At 44.5% G+C, this 13,703-nt stretch overlaps 1 protein-coding gene across 1 annotated transcript in view; it reads left to right on the forward strand.

Annotated features, from left to right (window-relative positions):
- Positions 1-2,947: 2,947 nt before the first annotated feature.
- The window catches only part of LOC144604345 (AP-1 complex subunit gamma-1-like), an 88,997-nt gene continuing 78,241 nt past the window's right edge, over positions 2,948-13,703 (forward strand). Inside the window, exon 1 of the mRNA XM_078418610.1 lies at positions 2,948-3,021. The gene's annotated coding sequence lies outside the window, so the exon portion shown is untranslated. The remainder of the gene's footprint in view (positions 3,022-13,703) is intronic.

A 13,703-nucleotide genomic window follows, 5' to 3' on the forward strand; every position in this document is an offset into this window, starting at 1 on the left:
TCCTCCCCTGTCGGGGGCATTTTCACGGGGGGTTTCCAGCTACAACTCCCACTCACACCATTCATTTCCAGGTTTTTTTGGTGTGGTGTTAATCCCATCATGTTACCGTAACAATAAGGCAATGCGGTTCATTGTAAATGCTAAAGAGAGACACAAAATGCTGAAGTAACCCAGCGGGTCAGGCAGCATCTCTGGAGGGAAGGAGTGCGTGACGTTTCGGGTCGAGACTCCTCTCCAGATAGTTCAGAAACGTCACCTATTCCTTTTCTCCAGATAGAAACATAGAAAATAGGTGCAGGAGTAGGCCGTTCGGCCCTTCGAGCCTGCACCGCCATTCAATATGATCATGGCTGATCATCCAACTCAGTATCCCGTACCTGCCTTCTCTCCATACCCCCTGATCCCTTTAGCCACAAGGGCCACATCTAACTCCCTCTTAAATATAGCCAATGAACTGGCCTCAACTGTGGCAGAGATATGCTGCCTGACTGCTTGAGTTACTCCAGCATTTTGTATCTGTCTTCGGTTTAAACCAGCATCTGCAGTTCCTTCCCACACATCATAGTAAATACTGCATTTTCTGCAGATGATTGCAAACCCAGGAGACAACTCACGCCCAAGAATAATTATTTTCCAAGATTATTTTTTTTGTAATCGTTGATACTTTTTTTCATTTCACAAAAGGCAACAAAGAAAATCTTTTGGGCATAATGTAATTTTTTAAAAAAGGAACTGCTGGTGCTGGTTAATACCAAAGATAGACGTAAAATGCTGGAGTAACTCAGCGAGTTAGACAACATCTCCGGAGATATATCTCCAGACTGATTGTGGGGGAGGGCGGTGGGACCAGAAGCAAGAAAAGACCAGGATAAATCAGGACTGGCACAGAAGACCTCAGGCAGGGAGGTTCCCTGAAAGGGCACGTTGACAATATGAGGGATACATTGTTGTTAACTGTGGAATTAGTTGAATTAGTTGACTGCCAATTAGTGGAGAAAGGAGGGGCAAGGTGGGTAAGAGTGGGAAATGGGGGGAGTGTTTGTAGAAGTAGGTTGCCAAAAATTAGAGAATTCAACGCTCATTCCTTTGGATTGTAAACTACCCAAGCAAACTATGAGGTGCTGTTCCTCCAATTTGTGTGTGGTCTCACTCAGACAGTGGAGGATGCCGAGGATAGAAAGGTCAGTGTGGGAACGGGAACGGGAGTTAAAATCGTTCGAAATGGGGAGATCCAGTAGACCTTTGCGGACCGAGCGTAACTGGTGAGCAAAATAGTCATTGAGTCTGTGCTTTGTCTCACCAATGTACAGGAGTCCACATCAGGAACACTGGATGCAGTAGATGAGTTTAGAAGAGGTGCATGTGAACCTCTGTCTCACCTGGAAGGACTATCAAGGTCCTTGGATGGAGTTAAGGGAGGAGATATTGGGACAGGTGTTGCATTCCCCTTGGCTGCAGGAGGCGTTGGTTTGGGTGAGAACTAATGAGTGAACCAAGGAGTTGTAGATGGAGCGGTCTCTGCAGAAGGCCTAAAGGATTGGAGATGGGAAGATGTGCTTAGTGGTGGATCACATTGGAAGTGATGGAAATGGCGCAGGATGATGTGTTGGATGTGTAAGCTGATGGGGTGAAAGATGAAGACCAGGGGAACTCTGTCTTGTTGCACCTAGGGGGAAGGGAGAGTGAGAGCAGAACTACGTGACACAGAGAAGACATGTGTGAGGGACCCATCTATGATAGAAGGGAGAAACCACATTCACTAAAGAGCAAGGACATCTCAGATGTCCTTCTATGGAAAAACTCTTCTTGGGAGCAGATACGGTAGGGACAGTGGAATTGAGAGTAGGGGATAGCATCTTTGGAAGAGGCAGGGTGGGAAGAATTGTAGTCCAGATAACTGTGGGAGTCGGCAGTTTTGTAGTTGACGTCAGTTAATGGTTTATCTCCTGTGATGGAGACAGAGAGAACAAGAATGGGGAGAGAGGTGTCAGGCAGGTGGGACTAGTGTAGCTGGGACATGTTGATCGGTGTGGGCGTTGGGCCGAAGGGCCCATTTCCACATTGTATCACTCTAGAACTCTATGACTCCATGACTCTGAAAGCACACACAGGTCAGACAGCAGGTGTGGGAAGAAAAACTCCACCTTCCGCAAAATTGTGAAAGAGAGATGAAAATCTAATCTGAAAAAGCAGGGTATGTGGAGGGGGAGATGGATTTAACATTGGACAAACAATGTAAATGCTCTGGTTATAATCCGATTTTTAGCAAAAGTTATATTTTATATTTATATTTATGCCTAAAAGTGCTTTTGGTCAGATATACTCCTGATGTTCTATATCAAGATAATTAAAATTTGAGAATATTTGCAGTCTGGAAATAAAATTAAATTCACAGATCATTTGTCAGAATAATTTCCTTCTATTTACAAACTGCAAAATGGGGGAGATTTTTAGAGAATTCCGGGAAAAAACTGTTGTTTGTGGAAATTTACAATAGGTATATAATTTGGTAAATTCTAGGGAATTTTTTGGGATTGGGCAACGACAGAAATCCCCCAGGTTCTCCAATAATAATAATTGAGCTGTAACTCGTTCTGCTTTTTGGAGTGTAAGAAAATAACTGCAGATGCTGGTACAAATCGAAGGTATTTATTCACAAAATGCTGGAGTAACTCGGCAGGTCAGGCAGCATCTCAGGCAGCATTTCAGTCCGAAACGTCACCCATTCCTTCTCTCCCGAGATGCTGCCTGACCTGCTGAGTTACTCCAGCATTTTGTGAATATTTCAGATTAGATTTTTGGAGTAGCCAGCAAACTTCAACTTCCAGGATGCATGCGCCTTTGTGCCTCTTGTCGGTGGATTGGCCCGACGGCTTATCCAAGCGGTGAACTACAAGTCCCAGCAGGCATAGCGCTGGCCTGCGCATGCGCTCTAGGCCGCTTCTGCCTTCAGTCGGCCGCCATCTTTGAGCTGCCGGGGGATTGCGGGAAGGTTGTTGTCGGCTTGCGCGGCTGGTTATGGTGAGTATGAGGGACAAGGGGTGTTGACAGCCGCCGTCACCGTCCCCCGACGGTCTATGGATGCTCCAGGACGCGATGGGTGGTCGAGGGTGCGCTGGGTGAGGCGGTGTGTGGCGAGCTGCGACCATTCTCCTCAGCTCAGTGACAAGCGCCCTCACGCCCGGCGGGCCTCCCACCCCGGGCCCCTCGCCTGTCCCGTCCCCCCTGCGGCCCCTCACCTGGGCCCCCCTCTCGCCCTGCGGGCCTCCCACCCGGGGCCCAGTCCTGGGACCCGCGCAGGGGAGGCCCCTCGCCTGGATCCCGCTCGCCCGGCGGGCCTGACACCTGGGCCCCCGCGCCCGGCTTATTATAAATGTGTTTTGTTATACAGAAACAAAAACAAATGCTAGAAACACTTGATAATACAGGCAGCTCAGAGTGGCAAGAGAAACAGTCACAGTTTAAGGTGCAATACTTGGGTTGTGATTCCTCAATTGCCTCAATACCCAAGTATTACACCTTAAACTGTAACTGTTTATCTTGCCACTGAGCTGCCGAGCATTTGCTGTTTTTATTTCAGATTTTGTGCATCTGCAGTTTTCAAATTTTAGTTTATTGATGTTTTGTTATTTAGTTAGTTGGCAAACACTAAAATACTTCTACAAATTCTGGTGTTGATTTTCTAAAACCTTAGATGGAACCCGAAAGAGGGGTGCATTTATCCAGGAGTTTGCCAGTTCTATCGTAAGGCATTCTCGTGGATAGACTGTATTTTCTGAGACCCGGCAGGTACTATTTGGGAGAATCTTTTTCTTATTGAATCAAGTATATATCAGAAACAAGTGTACCTTTGTTCCAGAGAGAACATTTCCGAATATGCACTTCAGGAACAACTTTCTTCAAAAGCAATTACTGTGAAAATAACTGGTTGCAGTTATCATTGTAGTTTGTGCCTGAGAAAGACTGACCTTGTCTAAAGTTGGGGCTTCAAGTGTCATGTGTACTGAGATCCTGTCAAATTAGATCATATAATGAAGCCACAAGTGCAACAGGCCAGGCAAAGAGAATTTAGAATATAACATTAAAAGCTACGGAGAAAGTGCAGATAAAAAGTAAAGATATAAGGTCTGAGGTAGATTAGAAGATCGAGATGAAACTGTTTGAGTAGACCACTCAGTTGTCTGATAACAGAGGGAAAGATGATGTTCCTGAATCTGACACATGGTTTCAGGCTTTTGTGCCTACTGTCAATTAAAGAGAGAAGAGGGAATGGCCATGGTGGAAATGGTCCTTGATTATGTTGGTTGCTTTCTCGAGGCAGCATGAAGTATAGATGGAGGCAGGATGGGTTGTACGATGGACAGTGCTACCTCTATCACTCTGAAATTTCTTGTGATCTTGTGGGAGTCAGCTGATAAATCTTCTAATGTCATCGACTATGTAGCACAATTGCTTGATGTGCATTCGTGATTCCTCTACTAGTTCCTGTCAATTTTGCAGTTGATTTGCTTCTTTTCCTTGTTTATAATCTGGGTCCTAATCTGGCCATGAGGAACTAGCCTGTACGTTGGTACAGAGGGTCCAATGAAAAAAATGACTGGGTTTAGGCCACCAAGTTATCATGTTATGTTCAAGTCATTTGATGATGTCGGGAGCATTATGTTAACTTTATGTACTGTACCTTATATGTAAGAACATAAGAAAACAGGAGCAGCCGAAGGTCACACCCCTTCAAGCCTGGCGCACCATTCAATATGATCAGGGCTGATGTACCCCATGAATCTTTTCTTTTATGCCAATTCCCTGTGGCCCTCAATATACTAGTCTTTCAAATGTTGATCAACCTTTTCCTTAAATGTCCCTTCTGGTCCAGCCTCCAATACCCTCTGGGGTAAAGATTTCCAGAGATTCACCACCCTCCATGCGAAGACATTCCGAAGCACCTCAATTTTAAATGCCCAGCCCTAATCTTGTTGTTGCTCATTCAAGATTATTAGATACTGAAAATATGTCGACATCTACCCTGTCATGCCCCGTAAGGAAATTGTGCCTTTCAATATAACTTAATGAAGCATGTTAAAGTGTATGAAATTATAAACATTTATTTTTAACATTAAAACATCATTTGATCTCTTGAGGAAATAGCTCAGATTTCACCTCTTCCGCTGTCAATTTCTGGACACAAGTAGTTATTTTAACCTATCGTTACCACCTTCCTATGACTACCGTAAACCAACTTCGCTTCAACCTTCTAAATTCTGACATTAATTCCTGAAACTAACTTGTTGCTTCACCTTGTCCTCTTTTGTTTAAGGAACCTAGCACTTGCTGAGAAATAGGCACAAAATGCTGGAGTAAGTCAGCAGGCCAGGCAGCATCTCTGGAGCAAAGGAGTAGGTGACGTTTTGGGTCGCAACCCTTGTTTAGTACTTGCCTGTTTGCACAATCTTTGTTTTCATCTGAGCTAACATCCCTCTGGTTCAGTGTCTCTATGTGCTTCATTGCACCTAGTTGAAGGACTCTGACATGTCTTAGCTGCATAAATACATTTTTAGATCAATCAGCACATTTGAGATTTTGTGAACTAGGAAGGTCAGAATTAGGATAACCGGGTAGCTTTATGAAACGCTAGAGATAAATAAGCAATTGGGAAGCCCGGTTCATGTTAGTCTTTATTGCAGAGGTTGGAATACAAAAGTAAGGACAAGTTTACTATTTAATGTTCTTAAACTCTGGGCAGATTTCATGATTTTCTATTTGCATATCTTTACATGATCCTGCTAATATTACAAAATACTTGTTCTGTATTCACTTTTGCAATATGGGGTCAAAATCATGTGTCAGCCATTCAGGATTGAGATGAAAAGAAATTTTCACTTAATGAGAAAAATCTTTGGTGCTCTCTACCCAAGAGAGCAGAGGGGGCTCCGTTGGTGAGTATATTCTGAAATCAACAGATTTCTGAATATTAAATAAATCGAAATGCACTTTGTGCATGAAAGTGGTGTTAAGGTAAAAGATAATACATTTATTAAATGGAAGAGCAGGCACAAGGAGGCCAGTGTTTATATTATTTGTGTTTCTTCATCCACTTTTTGGTTTGGGAAACATTTGACAATTTGTGTGATAAATCACTATTTACTGGTAGAATTTAGAAAATATGGCTGGGATTTTTTTAAATATAAGCTGCTGTTGGGATAAATTAACTGGAATTCCAAAGAAGCTAGTTCTTTACCGATGAAGCAAAAGTTTAAATTCACCAACGTCAGTGCTTCAGATTGGAGATTCAATGTCTTGTCCTGATTTCCTCTGAAGCCTCCTTCTGCTTTCATGAAGTAGCTGCATTAGTGTTAATAGTCTTCCAGTTGTTTCCTGTGGGGCGATTCTTTATGCAAACATGATAGATTCTTTATTCTTGTAAATTTAGGCAATGAGTGTTGTTTTCTGTACAAAGCCATTAAGCTGTGCCTGGTCGTGTCCTTGACTACTTGGTTATTAGATGCTGAACAGTCAATACTGTCTTTGCCCAATGCTCCACATCCTCATTTTCCATGAGCAAAATAGGAAAGCAATCAGGATTTGATGGCACCACTATTTCCATCGAACAACACAAGGACATAACTTGATGGCAGAGTATCACTGGAAGACACATTTTTTTTCCTGAAGTCATTAGCAGTGGCCTTCCATCCAGGATTCCCACATTTCCATTTTATCTCTGTTCAATTTCAGTCATATCGCTCCCTCTGGCTTTACATTTCACACATTCTTTTCTTTCTTTATCTGATACCCTTTGCTCCTTTTCACCTCTAGACTTTCACTTACTCCACCCATCACCCAATCTCACCCCCACCCCCCCTGCTGCTTTGCTGTTAGCGCCCATCACTTGCAAAGTTTTGCCCCACCCCTAACCTTTCTAGTTTCTCCCCCATCACAGTCTGAAGAAGGGTCCTGATCCAAAATGTCATCTGTCCATTCCCTCTGCAGATGCTGCCTGACTCTAAGTGACTTCAGCAGTTTGTTTTTTTGCTCAAGATTCTAGCATCTGCAATTTCTTGTGTCTCTTGTGCAAGATTTAACCTGACATGAGATCAGCATGCAGATTCCCCATTGACATTGCCAGGGAATTGCAGCAAGTAATACAGTCTTCCATTGTATTCTCATGAGTCCATCAGAACACAGCTGGCAAAACTCCAATGAAGTGATCAACAATTTAGGACTTCGCCACTCACATGAAAATCATGAATTTGTATTAGATCAGGAATAGAATGATTTAATAATGTCAATTCTTGTACTAAATTCATTATGAAATGAATCCATACTAAAGCTGTTTGGTAGTGAGTACTTTGTGCTTTAATCAAATGTTTGTTTTGGTGGGGAAGGGAATTGGTTTTATATGCCTCTGCCACCATGGTGTAATATAGCAGCATAATCAAAATACACACCTCCAGATTCAGGGACAGTTTGTTACCAGCTGATATCAGGCAACTGAACCATCCTACCACAACCAGAGAGCAATGCTGAACTCTAATCTACTTCACTGGTGACCATCGCACTATCTTTGATCGGACTTTACTGGCTTAACCTTGCACTAAACGTTATTCCCTTATGTATCTGTACACTGTAAATGGCTCGATTGTAATCATGTATCATCTTTCCGCTGACTGGTTAGCATGCAACAAAAGCTTTTCACTGTACCTTGGGACGAGTGACAATGAACTAAACTGGACTGAACTGATATGGGGTTAAGCCCAACTGACACCTGATTAATTGTGCCTAATTTTCTATTATTTCGAATGAACATCAACATCAGCAGGTTATTTGGCGTGACAAATTATTATTGGAAATTATTTTGTCTCTTCTATACGGTATCCAGACAAAATCGCTGGGTCACCAACTCAAATGAGAATATTTTAGATTAGCCTGACTTCGGTGGTTGGTAAGATTTTAGAGTCAATTATAAAGGATGAGGTTACGCAGTACTTGGAGGTTCAGGATAAAATAGACCAAAGTTAGCATGTTTTTTTTTATAAGGGAAAATCTGTTGCAGTTCTTTGAGGAAGTTAATAGCAGGACAGATCGCCCTATATTTACCTAGATTTTCAGGCCTACGATAAGGTGCCGCACATCAGGCTGCTAGGGAAGATGAGATCCCATGGTACTAAAGGGAAGATATTGGCATGGATAGAGCGTTGGATGGATGGCAGAAACAAAGAGTTGCAATAAAAGGCCCCCTTTTCAGGTTGACTGCCAACGACTAGTGGAGTTCAGCAAGGGTTGGTGCTGGGGCCGCTTCTCTTCACTTTGTATATTAATGATTTGGATAAGGGTATTGAAGGCTTTGTAGCCAAGTTTCCAAATTATACTAAGATAGGTGGAGGAGCAGGCAGTGTAGAGGAAGCAAGGGCTCTGCAGAAGGCCTTGGACAGATTAGGAGAGTGGGCAGAGGAATGACAGATGAAATTCAGTTTAGCAAAGTGCAGAGTCATTCATTTTGGTAATAAGAGTAAAGGCATAGATTATTTTCTAAATGGAGAGAGAATCCAGAAATCAGAGGTGCAAAGGAGGTTGGGAGTGCTGGTGCAGGACTCCCAAAAGGTTAATTCGCAAATCGAATTGGTAGTAAGGAAGGCAAATTCAATGCTAGCATTTATATCAAGAAGACTGGAATACAAAAACAAAGATGTAATGCTGAGGCTCTATAAGTTGCTGGTCAGGCTGCATTTAGAGTATTATGAGCAAATTTGGGCCCCATATCTGAGGGAGGATGTGCTGGCTCTGGAGAGGGTCCAGAGGAGGTTTTAAACGAATGATTCCAGGTATGAGTGGGTCAGCATATGATGAGCGCTTGACAGCACTGGGCCTCTACTCCCTAGAGTTTAGACGGTTGAAACAGACCTCATTGAAACTTACAGAATAATAAACGGCATAGGTGTGGAAAGAATGTTTCCACTGGTAGGAGAGTCTCGGACCAGAGGCCATGGCCTCAGAATTAAAGGGCGCACTTTTAGAAAGGAGGTGAGGAGGAACTTCTTTAGTCAGAGGTAGTTAATCTGTGAAACATTGCCGCAGAGGGCTGTGGAGGTCTAGTCAGTGGATATTTTTAAGGCAGAGATTGACAAATTCTTGATTAGAATGAGTGTCTAGGGTTATGGGGAGAAGGCAGGAAAATGGGATTAGGAGGCAGAGATCAGCCATGATTGAAAGGATCGCTGGGACAAATGACCTAATTCAACTCCTATTACTTGTGAACTTGTGATTATGTTTACTTCCTTGAATGAAGAGATGGCAATCAGTGATTTTTTTCATAACATGGCAGAGCGCTAGCAAGTGGAATTCAACCTTGATCATTGTGCACTTCGGGAGCACTGTTCAGGGTAGGTGAAGGATATATAGTGAATAGTGAGGCTCTCGGGATTTCTGGTACCTTTGTACAAATCCAAGGATGCCTAAAGGTAACAGCACAGGTAGATGAGCTGAAGAAGACATTCTTGCCTCCTTGATGACAATATGAAATATTAGTACAGGGGGATTAGTTAGAACATGCACTGATTTGTTTCCCTGAGCAGTGAAGGGTGAGGGGGGACCTGATAAAACTATACATAATTAAGATGTGTTTTATGGGATAGGCAGTAAATATAGATAGGGTAGCTTTGCCAAAGCAGATGGGCCTAAAATTAGAAGTGATTGGTTTAGAGGAAAGTGTTTAGAGGGGATCTGAGCAAGATTTTTTTTCATCTAAACAATGCTTGGGATCAGTAGTTGCTACCCAATAGGCTGGTGGAGGCACATACTTTCACATTTAACTATCTAGACAAACATTTGTTACCAAAGCATAGGTTCACTAGATTAATTCCCGGAATGGCGGGACTGTCGTATGTTGAAAGGCTGGAGCGATTGGGCTTGTATACACTGGAATTTAGAAGGATGAGGGGGGATCTTATTGAAACATATAAGATAATTAGGGGATTGGACACATTAGAGGCAGATAACATGTTCCCAATGTTGGGGGAGTCCAGAACAAGGGGCCACAGTTTGAGAATAAGGGGTAGGCCATTTAGAACGGAGATGAGGAAGAACTTTTTCAGTCAGAGGGTGGTGAAGGTGTGGAATTCTCTGCCTCAGAAGGCAGTGGAGGCCAGTTCGTTGGATGCTTTCAAGAGAGAGCTGGATAGAGCTCTTAAGGATAGCGGAGTGAGGGGGTATGGGGAGAAGGCAGGAACGGGGTACTGATTGATAGTGATCAGCCATGATCGCATTGAATGGCGGTGCTGGCTCGAAGGGCTGAATGGCCTACTCCTGCACCTATTGTCTATTGTCTATTGTCTATTGCCACAGACCAAGTCCAGGTAAATGGGATTATTATAGATAAATTCTTGATGGCAGCATGGATATAGTGGACCAAAGAACATGTGCCCTGTTATTGACAGTGTGGCTTAATGACGCGCTAATTCCACAACTAACCAAGCTGACTAAATCCTCAAGGACATGATTGCCAGTATCTGAGTGAGACATTTAGCAAACTAAATGAGGGGTGAACAATTTGACCTTGCAATCCTATGATAGTGTATGTCCCTATGACACGGAGTAATAGTCACTTGGTCAGTGGTATTCCTTCCATTATATGTTCACTGTACTTCGATGCAAGTCTTTAAATGAAGCATCCCATGTCTGCATGCAAAATTCAAGCTTAAACTATAAAGGCATAATTATTGCCAACTAAAGTTTCCCACCATCTCCCTTAGGTCAGTGGAATTATTTTTGCTGAATCACTGGACAGAAACTTAACTTGACCAGACACAAAAATACTCAGGCTTCAAAAGTATGTTGCATGCAGGATACCCCACAGTGAGTGATTTAACTCCTAATCTGTGAGGCTGTAGTTACTGAGATGGAATGCATTCCATTTGCATACATAGAATATAGAATAGTTCCTTTATTGTCATTGTAACATGAGCCATGTACAACGAAATTGTAAAATGTCAGCCAGTCAGTGCACCATTCAAACATTTCTAAAAGCTAACGATACATACAAGGTAAAATATTTAAAAAAGATAAACAACTAAAATAAATATCATGAAAATAGCACGCATAAACACCCAACCCTACATCCTTCTGTCGATTTCACAGTCTCTTATTATGTATCGCCCCTGCGTTCCTTGGCGGCTACATTTAGTGCCTTTATAGCAGTGGGGTAAAAACTATTTTTAAGTCTGTTTGTCCTTGTCCTTGTAGATCTGTACCGTCTGCCTGACGGTAACAGTTCAAACAGGGAGTGTCCGGGGTGGGAAATGTCCTTTATAATACTCTGGGATTTTTTGATGCAGCGGGAACTGTGTAAGTCCTCCAAGGTAAGTAGAGGGCAGCCGACAATCCTCTGGGCGTTGTCAATGGCCCTCTGGAGCGCTTTCCTCTGAGCCGCTGTGCAGCTGGTGTACCATACGCATACACAGTATGTTAGGATGCTCTCAATGTAGCACCGATAAAAGGACAACAGCAGTCTCTGAGTGATGTTATTCTTCCTGAGCACCCTCAGGAAGTGCAGTCTCTGCTGGACCTTTTTCAGCAGCGCAGAGGTGTTCACGCTCCACGTCAGGTCCTCCTCAATATGGATTCCCAGGAAGCGGAAATCCGCCACCCTCTCCACACAGTCCCCTCTGATAGTTAATGGTACCATGTCCGTTTTATTCTTTCTGAAGTCTATTATTATTTCCTTTGTCTTTAAGGTGTTGAGGAGCAGGTTATTTTCTCCACACCACACTGTCAGCTGCTCCGCCTCATCCCGGTAGGCGTACTCGTCCCCCCCGGTGATGAGTCCCACCACCGTAGTGTCATCCGCAAATTTGACAATGGTGTTGCTGTGGTGGGCGGGGGTGCAGTCATGTGTATAGATGGTGTAGAGCAGGGGGCTCAGCACGCAGCCCTGTGGAGAGCCGGTACTGAGGCTGAGGGCCGTGGATGTGTGATGGCCCACTCTGACTCTCTGGCTGCGAGCTGACAGGAAGCTATTTATCCACATGCAGGTGGAGTGTGGAAGTCCCAAGTCCCCCAGTTTGTCCACCAGTTTATGGGGAAGGATTGTATTAAAGGCAGAGCTGTAGTCCACAAAGAGCATCCGCACGTAGCTCCCCGGCTGCTCCAGGTGGAACAGTGCAGCATGGAGGGCTGTGGCTATAGCGTCCTCTGTGGATCTATTCGCTCTGTACGCAAACTGGTGGGGGTCAAAGCTTCGGGGCAGGAGTGATGTGATATGACCCCGGACCAGTTTTTCAAAACACTTCATCACCACTGGTGTGAGTGCGACTGGCCGGTAGTCGTTGAGGCTGGAAATGTGGGGTTTTTTGGGCAAGGGGACTATGATTGCGGACTTCAGACAGGATGGAACAGTGGACTGGGCCAGAGACTGGTTGAAAATCCTCGTACAGACTCCAGCCAGCTGGTCAGCGCAGTCCTTCAGCACGCGTCCAGAGACGCCGTCGGGTCCAGTAGCCTTCCTTGGATTGATGGCCCGCAGCGTGCGCCTCACCTCATGCTCCTCTATCTTGAGGGTTAGGCTGCTGTGGACCATGTGGTGTGATATGGCTGTCTCGGGTGGCTCCACTTCAAAGCGAGCAAAGAAGAGGTTCAGCTCCTCTGCCAACGAGGCGTCACCTTCAGCAGCTCCAAGGTTGGTCTTATAGTTGGTTAGATACTGGATCCCCTGCCACACCTGCCTGCTGTTGTTACTGTCCAGGTGGTCCTCTATCTTCCTCCTGTAGTCTAATTTGGCCTCTCTGATGCCTCTCTTCAGGTTAGCTCGGGCCATGCTGTATAAAGCCCTATCGCCAGACCTAAAAGCAGTGTTCCTCTCTTTTAACAGCCGCTGGACCTCCCGGGTCATCCAGGGCTTCTGGTTGGGGTAGACCCGGATGCGTTTGTCCACTGTGACAGTGTCCATGCAGTTTTTAATGTAACATAGTACACTGTCTGTGAACACCTCCAGGTCCCGGTGTTCAAACACATCCCAGTTGGTCCTGTCGAAGCAGTCCTGCAGCTGCTGAGATGCACCATCAGGCCAAGTTGTGATGGTCTTTGTGATGGTAGGAGCGGTTTTCCTGAGGGGGGCATATGCAGGAATTAAAAACAGGGACATATGGTCCGACTGACCCAGGTGTGGTAGTTGTCTAGCCCTGTAGCCCAGCTTGATGTTGGAGTAGACCTTGTCCAGTGTGTTAGCTCCTCTTGTAGCACATTTAACATGCTGATAGAATTTGGGGAGCATTTTCTTCAAGTCCGCGTGGTTAAAGTCCCCTGCTATGATGTGAACACCGTCAGGATATATGCTCTGTTGACTGCTAGTGCTACCATACAAATATCCGATAGCCGAGTTAGCATTAGCATCCGGTGGTATGTACACAGCAGTTATCATGACAACAGTAAACTCTCTAGGGAGATAAATGGGCCTGCATTTAACAGTCACATACTCCAGGTCCGGGGAGCAGTGACTGTCTACAATCAATGTGTTTGTACACCAGGTGTTGTTCACGTACACACAGAGCCCTCCACCTCTGCTCTTACCAGAGTCTCTTGTCCTGTCATGACGCTGTGCTGTGTAGCCTGCTAGCTCGATAGCAGAGTCCGGAATGAAAGAATGAAGCCAGGTCTCCGTGATCAACAGGATACAGCTGTCCTTCACGGCGTTGTTAGCTGCAGTCTGCAGCCTAAGT

Source organism: Rhinoraja longicauda, chromosome 22 (genome assembly GCF_053455715.1).
Source record: "Rhinoraja longicauda isolate Sanriku21f chromosome 22, sRhiLon1.1, whole genome shotgun sequence".
NCBI lineage: Eukaryota > Metazoa > Chordata > Chondrichthyes > Rajiformes > Arhynchobatidae > Rhinoraja > Rhinoraja longicauda.